The sequence below is a fragment of the Alligator sinensis genome, unplaced genomic scaffold (assembly GCF_000455745.1).
Source record: "Alligator sinensis unplaced genomic scaffold, ASM45574v1 scaffold862_1, whole genome shotgun sequence".
Lineage (NCBI taxonomy): Eukaryota > Metazoa > Chordata > Crocodylia > Alligatoridae > Alligator > Alligator sinensis.
In genome coordinates, this window is record NW_005842066.1 from 1,596,804 (window position 1) to 1,615,217 (window position 18,414).

General features: G+C 41.2%; 1 long non-coding RNA gene across 1 annotated transcript; it reads right to left on the bottom strand.

The window, feature by feature from the left end:
• Nucleotides 1-3,291: 3,291 nt before the first annotated feature.
• On the bottom strand, nt 3,292-18,414 carry LOC112550269. The gene is made up of 3 exons (XR_003094011.1): nt 18,312-18,414; nt 6,972-7,128; nt 3,292-3,362 (listed from the first exon to the last, which is right to left on the bottom strand). It is a non-coding gene; the product is annotated as an uncharacterized LOC112550269 (long non-coding RNA).

The following is an 18,414-nucleotide window of genomic DNA, read 5'->3' on the forward strand; positions in this document are numbered from 1 at the left end:
TACTTGCATCTCAAGTTAACAATGAGGTGAAGTCCAGCCTGGCACCCTCCCTTAGAGTGGTGTTGGCAGGAGGTTTCTGAATTGACAGCCTATAGAGAGGAACTGCTTATGGCTGCCCAAGAATCTCTACTTTAATTACAGTCTCTGTTTTCAAAACTCTGAGAACTAAAAACTATGAATGAATGATGAATAAATCCCTACTGATGGTTGTGAAAAGACCCTACACACAAGTCTACAGTCACCCAGTCTTAAAAACTGTACTCCAGCCAAGGCCAAATTATGTCTGCCTTGGTGAAGGAGGGAGGATCTGTGCCTTTCTGAGTAGAGGGTGGTTCTGTTTAGCTGAGGAAGAGAAAATTGGGAGTGATAGGTTGTCAGTATTAGTCTGTCTGAGGAGGACAACAGTGGGACAGCTTTTGTTAGCAGTGGGCTGGGGAACAGCCACGTAATGCGGCTAAACAGTCATTTCCCTTGAACCATGTCCACACCTTATTCTCAGATTCTTATTGCATACATACTTTCCAGCCTCCAGGGACAGCTGTCTTATCTTTAAAATCTTGATCCCTTAAGCTCATTGCTATCTTATCTTTTACCCATCTTACCAGAACTTCCGATATTCTCCCCATCCTGGACATTATCGACTAGTCCCTGTAAAGCAGGGGCGGGCAATTATTTTGGGCAAAGGGCCGCTTACTGAGTTTCAGCAAGCCATCAAGGGCTGCATGACAGGCAGCCCAGGGAAGATTAATATTAATTTTCTAAATTTTTTAGGGGCCCCACGAGCCAGACAGAATGGCCTGGCGGGCCACATCCGGCCCCTGGGCCGCATTTTGCCCACCCCTGCTGTAAAGTTATTAAAATCTCACATGGTTCATTTGCCTTATGAGGCTTATGTCACAAGACCTGTGACAGTCTAACAGGAGCTAAAGATCCTGATGCATCTAAAGATGCTGATGATATTGCGATTCTATCTTAAGGGACTCCCAGTTCTTCAAAATCAGGAAGGTCATTATGCTAAATTCAGATTCCTTTGCTCCAGGAGAGTATCACTCTCAATCGTTTCTTATCCACCTTTGCATTTAAAGTCCCATTTGTCCTGACCATTTTAAAATCCACCACTCTATTCCATCTTCACCTCATGTTATTCAATTCCCTTGCCTATCACATTCTTTCAGTCTTAGCTCCTTTGTGCCCAGCTTGCAGGTATCCATGGTTGGGGTACAACTGAAGTAATACTTCCCCTCCCTCAAGGCAAATCACTGTCCTTTGAATCTGAACTTAGAATCACTAAACATTTTGTGACTGAAACTCCACTAGGTATTTAAAAGATCCAATATAAAAATGTACAAACACGCATCATCCAAAGCTAGAGTCAATTCCAGCACCCCCACTGCCTTATCTTTTCTACTGAACAAACTGCCTATGAACCATTGTAACCCTTTCAGTTTGCCAGCTTTCCTGGACTCCTTTCATTTAATTTTCTCTCTCCACTTTTCTCAACTCACTTTTGTTCAGCTTTATGCCCTTCCCTTTTCTGTCCTCTGTTTTTCTTGTAATTAACTTCCCCCACCTCCATTTTCTTTTTTTTCCAGTTTGCTGAGCAGCCATTTCTAAAAAAAAAAATGCCAAAAAAATGCTTCAACTAGTGTACAAATTCAACTCTCAGATGATAGTCACAATTTGATAATGCAACTGGACAGTTATTTCTATGTTTCCCTTCCCCTGCAAATTTTTCTCTAACTACTATGGAATCAAATGAGTCAAAAACAGTCATCTTCCTCTTCTGGATTAGAAGCACTTATCTCAGTCAGCAGCTTCCTCTAAATAAGGCAACTGTGGAGTCTAGAACTTTTTTTACTGCTGTGACTCAAATAGTGGAAGTACTTTATAAAGTTCATAGCACCATAATGTATAAAACTTATGGTTTGGCATGCTAGATGAAAAATGCATGATAAACTTGCAAGAGAAGACCAAACTGCTCACTGGCATTCTGGAGAAAACCAAATACTACACAGTAGGTATACTAGAGATGCAAAGAATAGTTGTCTTTTCTTATCTGCATTAAAGGCACTTCCAAGTAACTTTTGACAACGCAAAACATTCACTTTTGAGACCAGACTGTCCTTTATTACAGACAGGATGTTCACTTAGTGGAAAAAAACAGCTGTAGAAAGAAAATTCCACATTTCCCAGGAAGTGATTAATTTTAAGGCATCACATTGTAAACAAATCCTGCAATTTTGCAGGCAATTAAGTTATCATCACCTCTCTCTCTACTTCCTAAAAAGAAATGAAATTTGAAGGAACCACAACTCCCAATAGTGACTACTTTTCTTATTGTTATTACAACTCATGCATGTAGCACAAAAGTGACATGAACACTAGTCAATTCTAATAGGACTTAGCAAGTTAAGCATTCGTAAGACAGAAATCTTACCATACATTTGTCTGGCTTTTGGGCCCAAAACATTAAGATTAGCATTCCCAACATAAACAACTCTCAAATGAATATAATACATAAGCTTTGAGTAAGCAAAATAACAGTGAAATTTGTAGAGACTGACATCCTTTTATCAAGCAATGATAAAACTAAAATTCTATGTCCTCTTCAACTACCAGTTAAAAAAAAAAAAAAAATGGAGTCACATTTAAAGGAAATTGGAAAGCTGCACACAGAAAACTGCTAAAATACAAGTAAGTAATTAAATAAGGAAATGAACAACTTAAATCTCCATACCAGTTTGCAAGAGTCATACTTCTATTTTTTTACCTATACATTGTGTTCCAAGTGCATACACCTATGTTGTTATATATATATCCCAACCGTGCGACTGGCCCAACAAAAGACATCACCCACAAGAATTCTTGCCTCTCACATACATCTACGTTGCCAGTTTCCATATAGTGACAAGCTCAGGTGAAAGATGTAGTATTATACTTAATTCAGCCATTGTGACGATGGAGGTTCTCAGAAAAGAACTGCATTTTACAGGAACAATGACTGAGTTCAACAGACTAGCAGCCCTAGCTTTGACTTGTCCCACTTTGAAAGAGCCAGAATCTTAAAATTGGTTCTGCCATGAATAGAACAGGATTTAACTAAAATGTGGCAACCGGATATGTTTACATGATTCTAACAGTTCAGTAGGGCTCAAGTTCTGAAGCAGCAGCAATAGCGAGACAGGAGTACAGGAAAATGACACAAGTCTATTCTTATACCGTTGTTCTTCTCCTGCCTTTTCCCCACATTGCAATAAGAGGAGGTACAGCATAAAGAAAAAAAAAAATCACCTTGATAGAGACATATACTGTTCTGTGCAGGAGATTTCAGTGGGGCTTATTCAGATGCATACTTTTTCTCCCTAATTATATTAACAATTTTTAAAGTTATTTTTACAATGAAGTAAGTTAGTAACAAACAATAAAAAGCTACTCCTACTTAGCTTGTATTAATTGATGGCTCTGTAAAGCAGAATGATTGACATAAAAGAACTCCCAGAAGACAGATTTTTCCCAGCTGTTAGGCTGGACAACTACAGCTGACCTTTATAAATTTCACCGTATATGAAGACAGACATCTACCAATTCAAGGAAATTAAGACAAAAAGATATAACATAGCAAAAAAATGATTTAGAATGTACATGAACAAGAAAGGCTGAAAAAAGCCAAAACTGGCCCTGAGGCCGAAACAGAACGAAAGTAGTTAAAGCTAATGAATGCACACCACAGAAAGTCAGGCTGAATTCACCAAGATCATCAGCTTAACTTAATCTTGATGCTAGAAACACAGTATTCTGTACCTGCTCACGGTCTTGATCAGGCTCTAGTAACAGACCATGTGTTAGACACAGTTTGTCATTTTGACTGTCTGCAGCTACTTAGAGTTTGCAAATTACTTAATCTATTATGCCCCATGTCAATTGATTTATGGTAACAGGACAAAAATGTCATGGTAGGCATCCAAAAAAATTCTTCTAAAATATTTATGCTTTTTGAAATCTGTAACTAGTTCTTCAGCGTTAATTGCTTCATTGCATAATACACCACTCATATAGAATAGCTATACTGTCACTCCAAAATCATTGTCCTAGAAGTTGGCAGTTTGTAGCACAGGGTTTATTTTTGGAGAAATACATCCAATTATTTTACAGAGATGATTCTTTAAAAAAATCCTAGCAGAAAGGAAAACATGGTACATTTAATAAACTGTCAGTCTAAAACATCTCTGAAACAATGCTGCCTCCTTCTGGGCAAATCCAAACCATCAATTATTTTCTATAAAATCAAAGTCAGTAAATGCTCCAGAAACAAAAACATCTATTTGAATAAGAAAAGAGAATATCACTGTCAGAGCCTATGGGACTTAATTTTACTATTTTGAATTTAGTCTTGTTATCTTAAGTGGTCAGTGTTCATTGAAGAAAGTTTCCTTAACAATCTGTATTAAAATTGAAACCCCTTCCTGGACTGGTCTCTCAGACCTCCTGTTGTGTGTGCACGTGCAGGTTAGAAGCAGGATTTTAGACAAACCACGCTCTCCAGTGTTTCTTACTGGTTAGCTTACCAGTGCTTTACTGTCCCCATTCACTATGTACCGCACTTAGATGCCTAACTTCAGTTATGAGCTGCCATCCTGGAGTTGGGCGCCCAAGTCCTTTTGTGGATCTCGCCCTAGACATGTGATGCAGTTTTTTCTTCCTCAGTTTCCAGGCAGAAGATTCCAGTGCTGTTTATAGTTTTAAAATCTGAAATGAGTTATAATTGATCAAAAGTCTGATCAGTGTTCACTGCTAACAATGGGAACACTTGGCAGCAGCAAAACTGACACATTAGTCTGCATTTTGATTGTGAAAATTACAAGTTGCAATGGAATCAGACACTACTCTTTTTGTTTCTCATTTCCCAAACAGGAAAAGAAATTGATGAAGATTCACACCATCAGTTCTTCATAATCTAGGAGCCTCTGGGACCAGACTGAGAAGAAAAAGCATTCTCTCTGTTCTTTCTCCATTCCAGCACACAGTTTTTTCATATCACTACTAGCTACAGTCTATAAAGAGGAGTAATACTGGGAACAATGTCATGATTATATGCCAAGCACCTTCTATTTTCACAGCAGTTCTGCAGACATATTTTGGAGATGGAAAAGGAAGGAGATTATTTTCTCTCCCAGGTGTTGTGCCCAGAGATCTAGGGCCACAATCTATTAAAAGTGAAGCCCAAAAGAAAGAAAATGTAACAAAACCAAAAGATGGGCAGTTCTTTTAGTGTTATTTAGTGTTATTTGCCAAATAGGAAGATCAACAGTGCTGCAGTTAAGTACAGAATTCAATATACTACACACAAATGCTTTATATTTTTTATGAGTAGAACCTGCTTTTCATACTCAAACTGATTTCAATGGTATGACTAGAGGGAAAGGTTTCTTTCGAAGCAAGGGAAACAAACCTAGGCTTTTCAACTGTAGGTGACATGGTTTTGTACAAGTATGGAGACATCTCTCACCTCCCTAGCATGTCAAAGGTCTCATAAGCTGTGTTTCTTCAAAAAACTTTATTTGTACGGTACAGTGCAAAAAGTGAACTACTAGTCTTTACTCTGTTATCACTGTGCCCAAGCATAAGCAGGCCACCCATCTAAAGTGCAAATACTATAGAGGAATATTTTAATCCAAATAAAATCAATCTATTATGCATTTCAAAAAAGACAGAATAAATCTGGATTCTGAAAAATGTTACAAGATTCTAGGCTAGGTATAGACACTCAAAAAGCCCAAGCAAAATCAATTCATCTAAACTGTTCACTCCTGATCCAATCTACGCAGAACACATGTTCACCCTCTGGTGGTTGGGGTGCAGAGGCGGGCAAAGTACACACATGCCTGCAGCAGCTGAGGCCAGAAAGCGGGGGTGGGGGGAAGGAGAGAGGGCTGGGAACTGCTGGGAAATCGCAAAGGCGCCTGGGATGCTGGTGGACTGCGAGCTAGGTTGAGTCAGGAGGGGATCTGCTACAGAAGGGATCTGGTACAAAAGTTCGATAGACAAGTCTAACCTAAACTGATTAAGTCTGATAGCACATCCATCTAGGTCTATCTTAGACCAGGTTCCACCATTTTTAAATTGGTTTGTATGTGCTGAACTTCTGTTCTGTTACAGGTTAAGACCAGTTTCTAATCACTTATACCAGTTTGTGTGTAATGTCTGTACCTAGCCTAGGCAGACAAGGTTCCTTGGGTGAATTTGATATCTTTTATTAGACCAACCCAAATGGTTGGAGAATAGTTATTAAGCAAGCTTTCGGGTTCAAAAACCCTTCGTCAGGCTCAGGAAGCTGCAGCAGTTGGTGTGTGCTCTTCCTGGATGTACCTAGCCTAGATGTTTAACCTTAACTTACACATACATTACTGTCCCTTTCTCTACAGAGCATCATGTGCCAATAGATTTTGAGTTGGTGTGGAAAACTTACAAGTCCCAACTCCTTATACATCTTTGGCCTTTACTATGGGACTTAAGTCTATTCTCTACACTAAGGAGAATTTTACCCTGCAAGATAACAAAATGTACACGGACAAAGTGACATCATCTTAATTACAACTCTTCATTTTAAAAAGCAGCTGTCTAAATGAGAAAAACTGAAAGTTTTTAAAAATCTATTTAAAAGGAATTATCTATGCACTTACAGCAAGTGTCTCTACCCCTAACAGTTATTTTATTAACGTCACAAGTCCCTGATGCTGCAATTTCATCTAAGAAAACTGAACTATATACCTGCTAAGAGGCCCATTAAAATCGATATTGTTCCACACAGGCAAAGAAATCTACCCACAGAGCTCAGATTGCTGGACTACAGCTTTAGTTCTAAGGGATGTAATCTTTTTTCTAACTAGTTTTCCCATTTTTATAATAAAAGTATTCCCAAATTTTCTTGCATGTAATGTGCTCCCCCCTCCCCCAAAAGAGAAACCATCCACCTTGTTTTTGGAAGGTAGTGGGGGGCACAAGTTAGTGCTGAGCCAATAGCCATGGCTGTGAGAAGGTAACACGAGACTTCAGCATCTTGGCAGGTGCACGGCATGTATAGCAAAGTATCTCCAGGCTTGCTTCTTTTCCAGCAAACAGCGTCTCCACCTAAAACATATGCCCCAATTTTAGGGAACTGATTTTTAGGGGGAAAGGTATGTGCTATAAGTGAGAAAATTTGACAATTAGTATAGAGCACCACATTACAGCAAAACTATGGTGATGTCCTTTATTTATTAATTTACTTACCATACTAGAACAAAAACCAACAGCAAGTTGAACAACAATTAAGGCCCAAATCATCCCCACTAGTTGACTTCACCAGAGCTACTTACTTTGCAAACTGAAAATTAATTTTTGCTTGCAAGCTGCAACATGGGTTGAAGCTGTCACAAGCCCATACTACATGAGCCCTGTAATATAGACAGAAGTCTATATACAGCACTCAAAATGCTCTACACTTTTTTTCTCCCCTTCTAGCCCCCACAAATTGCAGTTCCAGCTGAACCCTATCCTCACCTGCTGCTTCTTCTCCAGTTCTATGGAGAATAACATCCTACCCTAAATCTTTCTGAAGTGACCAGAGAATCATAGAGAAGCAGGGCTAGAAGGGACCTCCATAGGTTACATAGTATAACCCACCAACCTGAAGCAGGATCATCACTATCCAAACCATTCTATTCAACTCCACTGTCTAACTTCTCAGATGTTTCCTTTTTGGTACCAGAAAGATTGCCCTTCCTCACTAGAAACAGCCCAGTTTGGCAAAGTATTCTTTTTTAAGAGTCTTTTTTAAGCCCTTTGGGCTTTTCACACTAATACTGACACACAACCTATAAAATTGCTTACTCCTCCACTGATCTGCTATACCTGTCAATTAGAGACAACTTTAAAATTATACATAAAATGTGTTATGTACAGCATTGACATTTCAACTTGCAGTCACACCATGAATGCCAGTATAGATGAAGATAATGCAGGTTTTGAAAAATAAGCTATATGCTAGAACACTTAACAATTCTACATTGAAAATACACACCACCTATTCAATTCTTCTGTAGTTTCTCTTTTTATAAATATGTACTAACAATCTTTATATTTTCTAAGTTTTATAGTGGAAAATGGAATCAATCATATCTTATGGAATATGTGCTGTTCCAAAATGCATTAAGTCTGAGGAATTTGTTTTATAATTACTGAAATATGAATGGCTTAAGAATCACTTCAAGTTGTACAGCAAAAACAATTCATCATGTAGCAAAGCTATGGTGATACTCTGACAGTGTCTTATACAGTAAGAAAAATAAATGCATTACATAGATAAATCTGCTCTATTTAGTGAAATACCTGTCCAAGATACTAAAATGAGTCATCAATCACTGTTACCTAAGTGTCCAATCCCACCCTCCATCACATCCAGTTTCAGGACTAACAACTGAAGAGTCATCCCAGAGTTAATGAGTTATACTGGATGTTCCTCTCAAGACGAACCTGATGCAATTGTACTATTTAATCACTGTCATCACTTTTTAACTAATCTTGTCATAAGTTTAACATGTACCATATTCTTAAGTATACAATCAAGTTTTCCACCAAAAAGCCCATTCCCATGACATTATTAAGAATTCACATGTATTTTCTAGATAACATGAAGCTTTTCTGCTTTAAGAAAAATAATATGACCATAATATTAAGTACAATGTATTCTGTATAATAAATTAATATTCTCCCCACAACTGCATTTGAATTATGTTTTGGGAAAATAAACTCTTATAATTCACCATTGTTTTTTGTGCTCCTGTTTAGTTTTGTTCTCTCTAGCTATCATAACGTCGTCCTCTCCCAATTGGTTTACTCTTTTGTTGCGTCTTCCCATTCCCACTATCTTTCTGGGGCCTTTCAAGCACTGTCCTTGCCCCTTCTTTCCCCATATCAAATCATTAACTCAGGTAACATGAATGGAGGACTCATTTATATTTTTGTTCCATAATTCTTCCAACAGCCAAACCTTTGATCTCTTCACATACAGAAATTCTTGTTTACATCCTCATCAGCTCACATTTTCTTTGACCTTCGGAACACCACAACTTCTGCTCCAAGCCAAAGAAAGAAGAGTAGATGCTATCATCATATTCTGTGTCTGCCACTCTGACAGCCATCATGTTTTCTGAGGTTGTCCAATGACTCCCTCCTTTTCACTGTAACACATTAAAACTGCCTGGCCTCCATACTCAAGTGTATGTTGCTAGATCCTGAAATTGGGATCCCAAAGTTCTGAAACATATTCCCTACTTGGAAAAGCCTACACATTTAGAGAAAACTTAAAGGGGTTTCCTTATACCATAGAAGGAACTGTGGTTTGAGAAGAGTATTATTTTATTTACTTACTTTATATTTATATCCTGGCCTTTCCAAAGAAGCTCAGGGCATAATAGGAACACCCACAGGTTTCTAGGGTAATCTGTAGTTTAACTTTGCTCAAAATATTTTTAACAAATTCCCCAAACTAATTTCTGCAAAACTCCTTTTCTCTCTGCCAAGAATGGGAGTCTTGGCCACCTACTTTGCTGCTCCCTCAACAGCTAATTGACTTCTCTGTTCCCCCTTACAAATGACATATTTCAAAATTAATCCTTAAAGCCCCACTTTTTACTACAGTTACTATATTCAATTCACATACCATTCACAGTCAGGCAGAAGGGTAGAGGGAATATTTCACAAATATTAAAAAAAAAAAACAAACTGGTTGTACATTTTCTCTCTCTCCGCTAACTCTGTTGCTGTCCTTGACATATTGCAACTCTTTCAGGCAAGGACTATAACTTACTATTTGACTGGACAGTATGTAGTACATTACACATCATGAATGTTACAAAAACTATTAAAATACCTGTAATATCAGAACACAAGCAAATTATTTATTTTCTTAAATGCAACTTTCCTTTAATGTCCCCTTCCAAAAAAACCCCTCCTTCTTTTAAAAGTACTCTTTTTAAGATTTCAGAATTCTTCTGCATCTGTGTGTGTTGTTCCCCGGACATAAAACCAGATTCCAAATGTATTTTAGTTAGCATCCTCCTTCTAGAAGCTATTTTATATAAAACAACTTCAGACTCTGATGAAGATATTTTCTACTTGCAAAAATAGAAGTTAAAAGCATGAATTCAAACAAAAAGTTATTCAAACAAAAAAGTCTGTTCTGAAAGTACTGTTATAATCTACAAAGGCATTTTTTTAAAAGGAATTAGTTGCGAAGCCTCATTACTAGATCCACTTTACTCAATTCTAGAAGACTATAAAAATGTAAAAAGCCAGATAAACTGATGGAACAATTAAGTTTAGTTTAACATAACTGCATACCATTCCAGTACTCTGGAAGGTATTGCATTTCAAAATTGTGCTGTAAAGAGACATTATCAGTCTGTTTAGGTCCCATACTTCATGTTACTTTAAAGGGAGATCCTGTATACTATAGTACTCTGAAGAATATCTTTTGGGTAGCAGATGGTCCCTTTTCTGTAAACACCAAGCTGCAAAAAACAGAAATACAAGATTGAAGGCGGGGAGGGATACATGAATGCAAGCAAGCCCAGATGTAACCTTGCTTGTACAGCGAAATCACAGCATGAACGTTTATGTTCAAATACTGGAGTGCACAAAGATAGAATATGTGGTTCTTGTGGCATATAAGTGGGACTACTACAAACTTCCCTTTAAGAGTTATGTGGTTAATGCAGTGGTGCTCAACCTTTCAGCCCCGAGTCAGATGAGTGGTGCTGGGCTGGTCCCCCTGGATTCCTTGTGGGGTTGGCATGTGTGGTTAGGTCCCAAGACACCTGATTGGATCCAGCAACTCCGTGACCTGGTCCCTCATGCACTGCCTTGGCCTGGACCCATGGGCCTGATCTAGCATGCAGGACCACACTATCCAGCCTACTGGGATCCCCTCAGGTCAAAATTTGGCAGCAGAGAAGCACGAATTAATATGGCCACTGCTCCCCTGGCATCAAATTTTCAGACCCATAGGGAACCCGGTGGGCCAGAACACACAGCTCAGTAGCCTGGACCTGGCCTGCAGGCCAGGGGCTGAGCACCCCTGGGGTTAGTGCCTTTTATGGCTATTAACAAATAGACTTTGGAAACAGTTCTTGAAACAACTTCCTTGGAGAGAGGATACATGTGGAGTTGGATTATCTCTTATGCCCAATGACCTTTAGTGACAGAATATGCCACTACCTTCTTATTTGCAAGTCCTGATGGGAGTGGATTTGCTTGTTGATCTTACTTTGAAGTAACTCCCCCAGGAGTGTTCTTCTTGAACTTATTCAGAGGAATACAGTCCCCGTTCAGAGGTAAGACAGAGGTAAAGGAATGGATAGGGGGAGGAGTATACGGGGTTTCTGTATTCAGAAAACAGTAAGCCACGAGGGCCTGTTTGGAGGCTGAGCTGGGTTCATGGAATACCACTTTAAAAAAAAGCATACAAGTTTTGTCTAGTTTGAGAAGGAAATGGTTATCAAACCTTGGGGATGAGGGAAGAGAGGACTGAATGCGCAAACACAATAGGGAAGAACTAGGCAGGTGATTGTATATATACACATTTGAATGGTATATGAAATATTCTTGTTATTTGTTGAGATTCACATTCTCAGGCTTTAGCAATGTGAATGTATTCTTCTTTCACATGAACTGCCCCAGAGCAGTTTGCTAGTTACTGTACATGGTAAAAATGAATCGGCACAACCAGGATATTAATGGCTGTCTACAATGTTCTGAACTAAAGGGGAAAAGTTGGAGGGTGGGGGAAACTGTGAAAAAATATTTATAACCAATTTCTGTTTTAAGTGTGTTGAAGATAAAGTTATTTTTCCTTTGGAGAAATCTTGAAGCAATTGAGACAACAGGAATGGGGTGAGGAAAGCTGAGCGTTACGGTTTCTACCACACAAAGGGCTGTGCCAAGAAGCATGAGACACAGACAATCGGAACTCCTAGAAGTCTCTTCTATTTGGCTGCTTTTATTAAGTTAGTTAACTTGCAATGCTGCTACTTAGAGAGAAGGATTGTACCCCAAACTAGTACAGAGGCAACTTTTACCACTGAAAATACAAGAAAAGACAATGAGAACAGCAAAAGGAAGCACAGAAGTGCACTGATATATTGGTTGTGTATCAGATCGGCACTGATAAAATTAAAATAAACATCACTGGATATTGGCTTTTTTTGGCCGATAATATTCTCCGATAATTTAATTATGCCAGGTCCCTGGATGCCTGGGTTCCCTTCCATGAGCCAGGGTGACCCCGGATATACCCCATCCCCTCACTGGTGGGCTGGGTTGGAGCAAAGCAGCTGCCGTGGTGTCCCGGGCACTGGCACAGGGCTGTGTGGCACAGACTGCAGGCTGGGGCTGGCACTGTAAAAGGCACCAAATGCCAGAGACGTAACTGGGGCAGGGAGGGGTAGGCAAAGCCGAGTTGCCCAGCCTGGCCCAACATGACTCAACCCGTGGAGGCTGGGGGTCTCCATCCCAGGGGCCAGAGCCAGAGCTTGGCAGAGACCAGGGCAGCCAATCCCCCCTGCTGTGTGCACTAGGGTCCTTGCCCCAGTGGGAAGCAAGCCTGGTGGGGTGGGGGAGAGGCGCTTTATTTAGAACAGCTTCAAGAGCCGCTGTAATTAAAGTTCCACCATGACTCCTGTATCAGTGTCCCCAGGCTTAGAAATGGAGGTGGGGGCACTTGAACTAAAGTTCATTTGACAAGCTGTATTTCTAAATATAGGTTAACAGATTGGTATGGTGAAAAAGGGACCCTTACACTTGATTGTCCAGGAAGGGCAGGAGACCAGCAACGGTTACTTTTAGAGATGGAGCAGATGATGTCAAAACAGTGAGCACAGCCACCACCAAAATTTATTTCTACCTGCTCCATGTGGGTCGGGCAGTGTACCAAGAGTGACGTTATGCCCCCGTGACCTGGTGTGAGCAGAAAAGGGAAAGCAGGGCTGCTGGGGAGAGATGAGCAGAGCCCCACCAAGGAAAGATGCTAAAAGGCTCTGAATCCAAAGGCAAGTGCTGCCATCTCCAAAGTCTGGAGACAGAGGGGTCCCCAGCTAGCCTCCAACTCCAGCCACATGTTAAGAGGCACCGCGAGATCAGGGGCATCAGGACACTGGGAAAACTGCACGTGAGTCAGGCAGCCACAGGAGCCTGAGGACCCAGGTGTGGCAACACCCTGCTGTTTTGTTTTCTTTAACAGTCAATTGCTATTTTTGCTTAAGACTTCATGATTTATAATGGGGCATGAACTTAAAGACCCCAGCTCAGAACAAACACTCAAGAACTGATCAAGCAAGGAAAACTGATGGACATTTGCTTTCGTTTCATTGCTATTAACCAACTGTTGATAGAGGGGTCTAAACCTCATACCTGAGTCACAGCTGGGTCAACTTGAGAGCTACCGGAGCTAATTAATCAGCATAAGCCCAGGGCAGGGTAAGTACTTTACTGATTTAGGATAATACAGAAGAAGTAAATTAGTCCTCCCAAAAGGCAGACCTGGGCACTGGGGAGTGTGCAGGTCTGGCCCTGGGTACCAACCTGCCCTTAAGGCCAATGCAAGACCAAGAACAACATGAGAAAGTCGGCTGGCCTCAAGGTCCAACTGTACTAGTGGTTCACCTATTCTTAACTACCTGGTGTATGGAGGGGGTAAAGGGAAGCTAGGAACCCCATGAAGAAAACCAACGGACAAATCCTAGAATCAACACCTGGCAGACAGACCACCTCCCAATAGTAAGAATATTCAATGTCAAGTCGTGGTGGGTGAGAATTGTGCAGCATTAGTCGAGTGACTGGATCTGGGAAGCTCTGGTCCTCATGGCACAAATCCGCCAAATCTCGAGTTGCCGAAGGCCAGCGCTGCAGGAACAATCAGTACCGGCCAATATGGATGGTTAATAATAGGCTATCAGTATCAACCATGAAAATCTTTACCGGTGCACCCCTAAATTTAACATCTCCTAAAAACACTGTTCACATGCTACATCCCTTTGAACTCCTTCCTCATTTTTTTGTCTACTTTAGATATTAAACACTTCAGAACATGGATCCTGTCTTCTCTGTTTTGCAAGGTACCCAGGATACTCTTGGGTGTTAGATAAATAAATCTGAAATACCCAGTATTTGAACTGTTTGTGTTCTTGCACAGATTCTCAGCAGACAGTCTGTAGCAACATATAAAAACTAATCTAATAAGTCTGCTCTTCACAAAGACATGCAGAGTTGGATGGACAAGTCAGTAATAGGGAAGAAACAGAAACTTCTAGCCAGTTCAGTATTCTATGGTAGTTAGTCTTCATAAAATAGCTGATTAGTTTATGGTAATGTTAGAGTGATGTTGTAGCCATGATAGTCCAGGAATTATGCAAGAGGCAAGCAATTCTTTAGATGATCTTATTTATTGGACCAACTGCATAGTTAGGATAGAATTAAACATATTTTCAAATGCAAGACCTTCTTTCTCAGATTTCATGCTAGAAGGTCTTGCACTTAAAAGCTTGTCTAGCTGTGTCCCAACTACACAGCTGGTCCAATAAAAATATATCACCCTAAGAAATCCTTGCCTCTCACATGATTAGTTAATGGAATGCCTTGCTGTAAAGTAAAAGGCAATGACTCCAATAGCCTATAAGATTAGACATTTATGGATATAATACACACAGCTATTTTAGCCAAAATAAATGCCAAAAAGAGATATCAAGCTTCACACTAACTTCCTCATTATGGCAACAAGTCTCTTGTGCCTTAATAAGGCTGAACACCTTCCTCTAAAGCACCAGCTGTTGATCAATATCAACATGTAATTAATATTGGACTAGGCAGGCCACTGTTCTGATCTGAATGGCAATTACACTTATATTCCTCCTCTTTTGTTTGGTAGAAAAGAATGGCAAAAAAAGAGAGTGAACTATTAAGTAAATAAATTGACCGTCTTGAGAACTAACATAATAAAGATGTAGAGACTGTTTCTGAAAGTCCCTAGAGGTTCTACATGCAAAGAAAAGTGAGCAAAATCTCACTCCTCTCTTCTACTAAACTGCAAAGAAACTGTAACAAGTTACCTTTTGCAAGATAGCTTGTCATTTGCTGTATTTTGTTTTTTGCTTATTTTGTCTTCGTGAATTAGATTCTTGTCTTGCTGAGGTGCATCAATTTAGTTCTCTTCAGGTATCTGGTCTCTCTCTGTTTGGAATTATTAAACATTACTCATTTAGCTTACAAAATATTAATAGCCTGTAGGACCTGTAATTATTAGTTATGGAAAAGACAGAACAACATGTTACACAAGCACTATGCACTGCCACCTGCAATCAGCTCTGAAAAGAGCAGGTGTTAGTGTATGTTCACCAAGCACAGACAGAGATGTTCTGGGAAGGCAAAATGTAAAGGATGATTGTGCGTTCACATGAACCATATTAACAGATGATATGGATGGATAGCCAGACAGACGCACGCTTAATTGTTACATGTGAACAAGCCCGGAACAATATAAAACTCTCAAAACAACTCCAGCTTCAATACTGGATAAAGAAATGTTACAGATGGAATTGTTTTGCTACATTTATGACTGTTAGAAGATAACAGCTGCAGTGCTATTGGAAGTATGTCTCTCCATCCTGTTTTTAAAATTGCTCCAAATGTACAAGACAGCTCATGCCCAGAGCACAGCAGTACTGGAATACCAGCAGTTTCTACATGCTACCTCCTCTACCCTGCTTTCTGCCGAACATGACTAACTACTTCTCTTTAATCTCCCTGGACACTCCACCGCTAACCTGATAGTGGTTGTTCCCAGACAGCAAACTTTTAAAAACAGGCCTGAATGGAAAATTGCAGAACAAGAAATCTTCTGCAGACTGGAGAGGATTAAGTATGGTTTAAATAGACGCTATGGATTCTCATTCCATTACCTGGGTCCTGTGGATTTAATGTTTATTTGTTCTTCTCTCCCAGCACTGCCTCCCTTCCTGCCCCAATCTCTCTCCCACCTCCTCTTTTGTTTTTTTAATGTCTCTCTCCTTATACTCTGCTTCCTGCATATCCTTTCATAGCATCTGATGTTAATTCACCTTCAGCTCAGGAAAGCCTGTGATATAGATACAGATTACAGAATCATAGAGAAGTAGTGTGGAAGGGGCCTCCAGGTGACATCTATTCCAACCCCCCACCCAAGGCAAGATCACCTCTATCCAAACAATCCTATACAATCCATGATGTAAACCAGGGGTGGGTAAAACGAGGCCTGAGGGCAAGATGCAGCCCACCAAGCCATTCTATCCAGCCTGTGGAGCTCCTAAAAATTTTAGAAAATTAATATTAATCTTTCCTGGGCTGCCTGTCATGTGGCCCTTGATGGCTTGCCAAAACTCAGTAAGCAGCCCTCCGCCCAAAATAACTGCCCACCCCTGATTTAAACTCTACGTTAAGACTACCATCAACCCCAAAACAACACACACCTAACACCCCAACCTACCACAAGTAAAGCAGGGGAACTGCAGCAGCCAACATCCTGCTTCTATGAAATGTTGTCAATATACGCTCAAAAGATCCCAGGACAAAGGCCATAACCCTGCTACAGAGGCAGGCAAAAACACCCCACAGACCATACCAATTCAGAGATTGTAAGGCCAGAAGGAACCTTGGAAGATGATCAGGTCCAGCCCCCTACACCAAGCAGGAAAGATAACTGGGGGTCAGGTGACCCCAGTAAGGTGATTTATCTAATCTCCTCTTGAAGATTTCCAGAGGAGATCTGACCCTGGGTAAAATTTCTTCCTGACCTAAAATCTGCCGATCGGCCTGACCCTGTGCTGAGAGACAAAACCCTCTAGCCAAGAAACTCCAGCTTTGGTCCCAGCAGGAGCACTGACCCAGTCAAACCAAGTATGTACATGTATGTATATGAACATGTGTACGTAGATACAAAAACATATATATAGGCATATATACACATATATGTATGCATGTCTATGTATCAATATATCTCACGTACACACGTGTGTGCATGTATGCCTGGGGGTGCGCATGTGTGTATATACACACACATTCATACACATCAGTATATATGTATGCATGTGCATGTATATACACACATACATACACACTAGGGCTGTGCGAAACGGCACTGCTCCATTTTGACAGAACAATGTTTCGTTTCAAAACCGCTGTAACGTCATTTCATTGAAACAGTTTTGCTGTTTTGACATTTCACCCATAGGCTATAATGGGGAAGCTCAAAACAACCTACAACTTTGTCATTTCTGGCCTGATTTGCATGAAACTTTCAGGGATGGTAGCCCTTTCTGAGGGCATGCAGCCTGCTGTTTCAACAAGATAAGTGCAGAGGTTTTGGGGAAAATGCACCTCAAGCTGCAGACAAGCAAAACTCATGACATGGGTGACACTGTGTGCATGTTAAAGCGCAGCAGGGTGAAAGCTGCAGGGATGGTAGTCCCTGCTGAGGCCATGAAGCTTGCCAGATGTCAAGGAGGTAGGTGCAGGGGCTTCTGGGTTCTGGGGCCCTGCACCTCCGGCTGCTGACAGGCAAAACAATGCTGCTTTTTATGCTGTTTTTCCATTCCTCCCCCAAAAGAGCTGGGATTGAAAGGAACCTCAGTGAAAAGGTGACAGTCACCGGCCAGCTACACAGTCAATAATAAAAGCTCTCCTTCCCCCACTTCCACCTGCCCTTTCCTTGCATCAGTTTCTGTTCCCCTACTGGCAAGCCCAGCTCGAGCTTTGAAACTTGAAACGTTTTGAAATTTTCAAAACATTTAGACTTGCCTTGTTTCGCCTCGAAGCTGTTTCGAAGCTCTCCGTTTCATTTCAATTTTGCTGTTTCAAGATCAAAACGAGTCGAAACAAAATTGCTAGTGAAATTTCGCACAGCCTTAATACACATCATAGACACAGACATCCGGGAGTGTACTTTCCACGCGTGCATGCACACATGTATCTCCTGTCCCTGGTCTCTAAGCCGCAAGTCTTCCCTGCCTTCTGCTTGACTTCAGGCCACCAGGGCTCGGCGTCCCCGCCGCGGCAGGAAGCGGTGGGCGCCTGCAGGGGCAGCGTGCGAGCGGGCGACGTGGAGGCCCGGCCCCGTCGCAACCACCCAGCGCAGCAGAAGCAGCAGCAGCCGCCCCGCAACAGACTCGTGCGACGGCCCCGGGCTCCTACACGCCCGCCAGAGCCTGCCAGGGCCCCCGCAGCGGCGCTGGGGTGGGGGCTCCTACCTGCCCAGGTGCGGTGCTCGGGGACGCGGTAGTACTTGTTCCCGAGCGGGTCGGCGCCCACGTGCTCCCGGCCGGGCCCAAACAGCCGGAGCCGCAGGGTGCG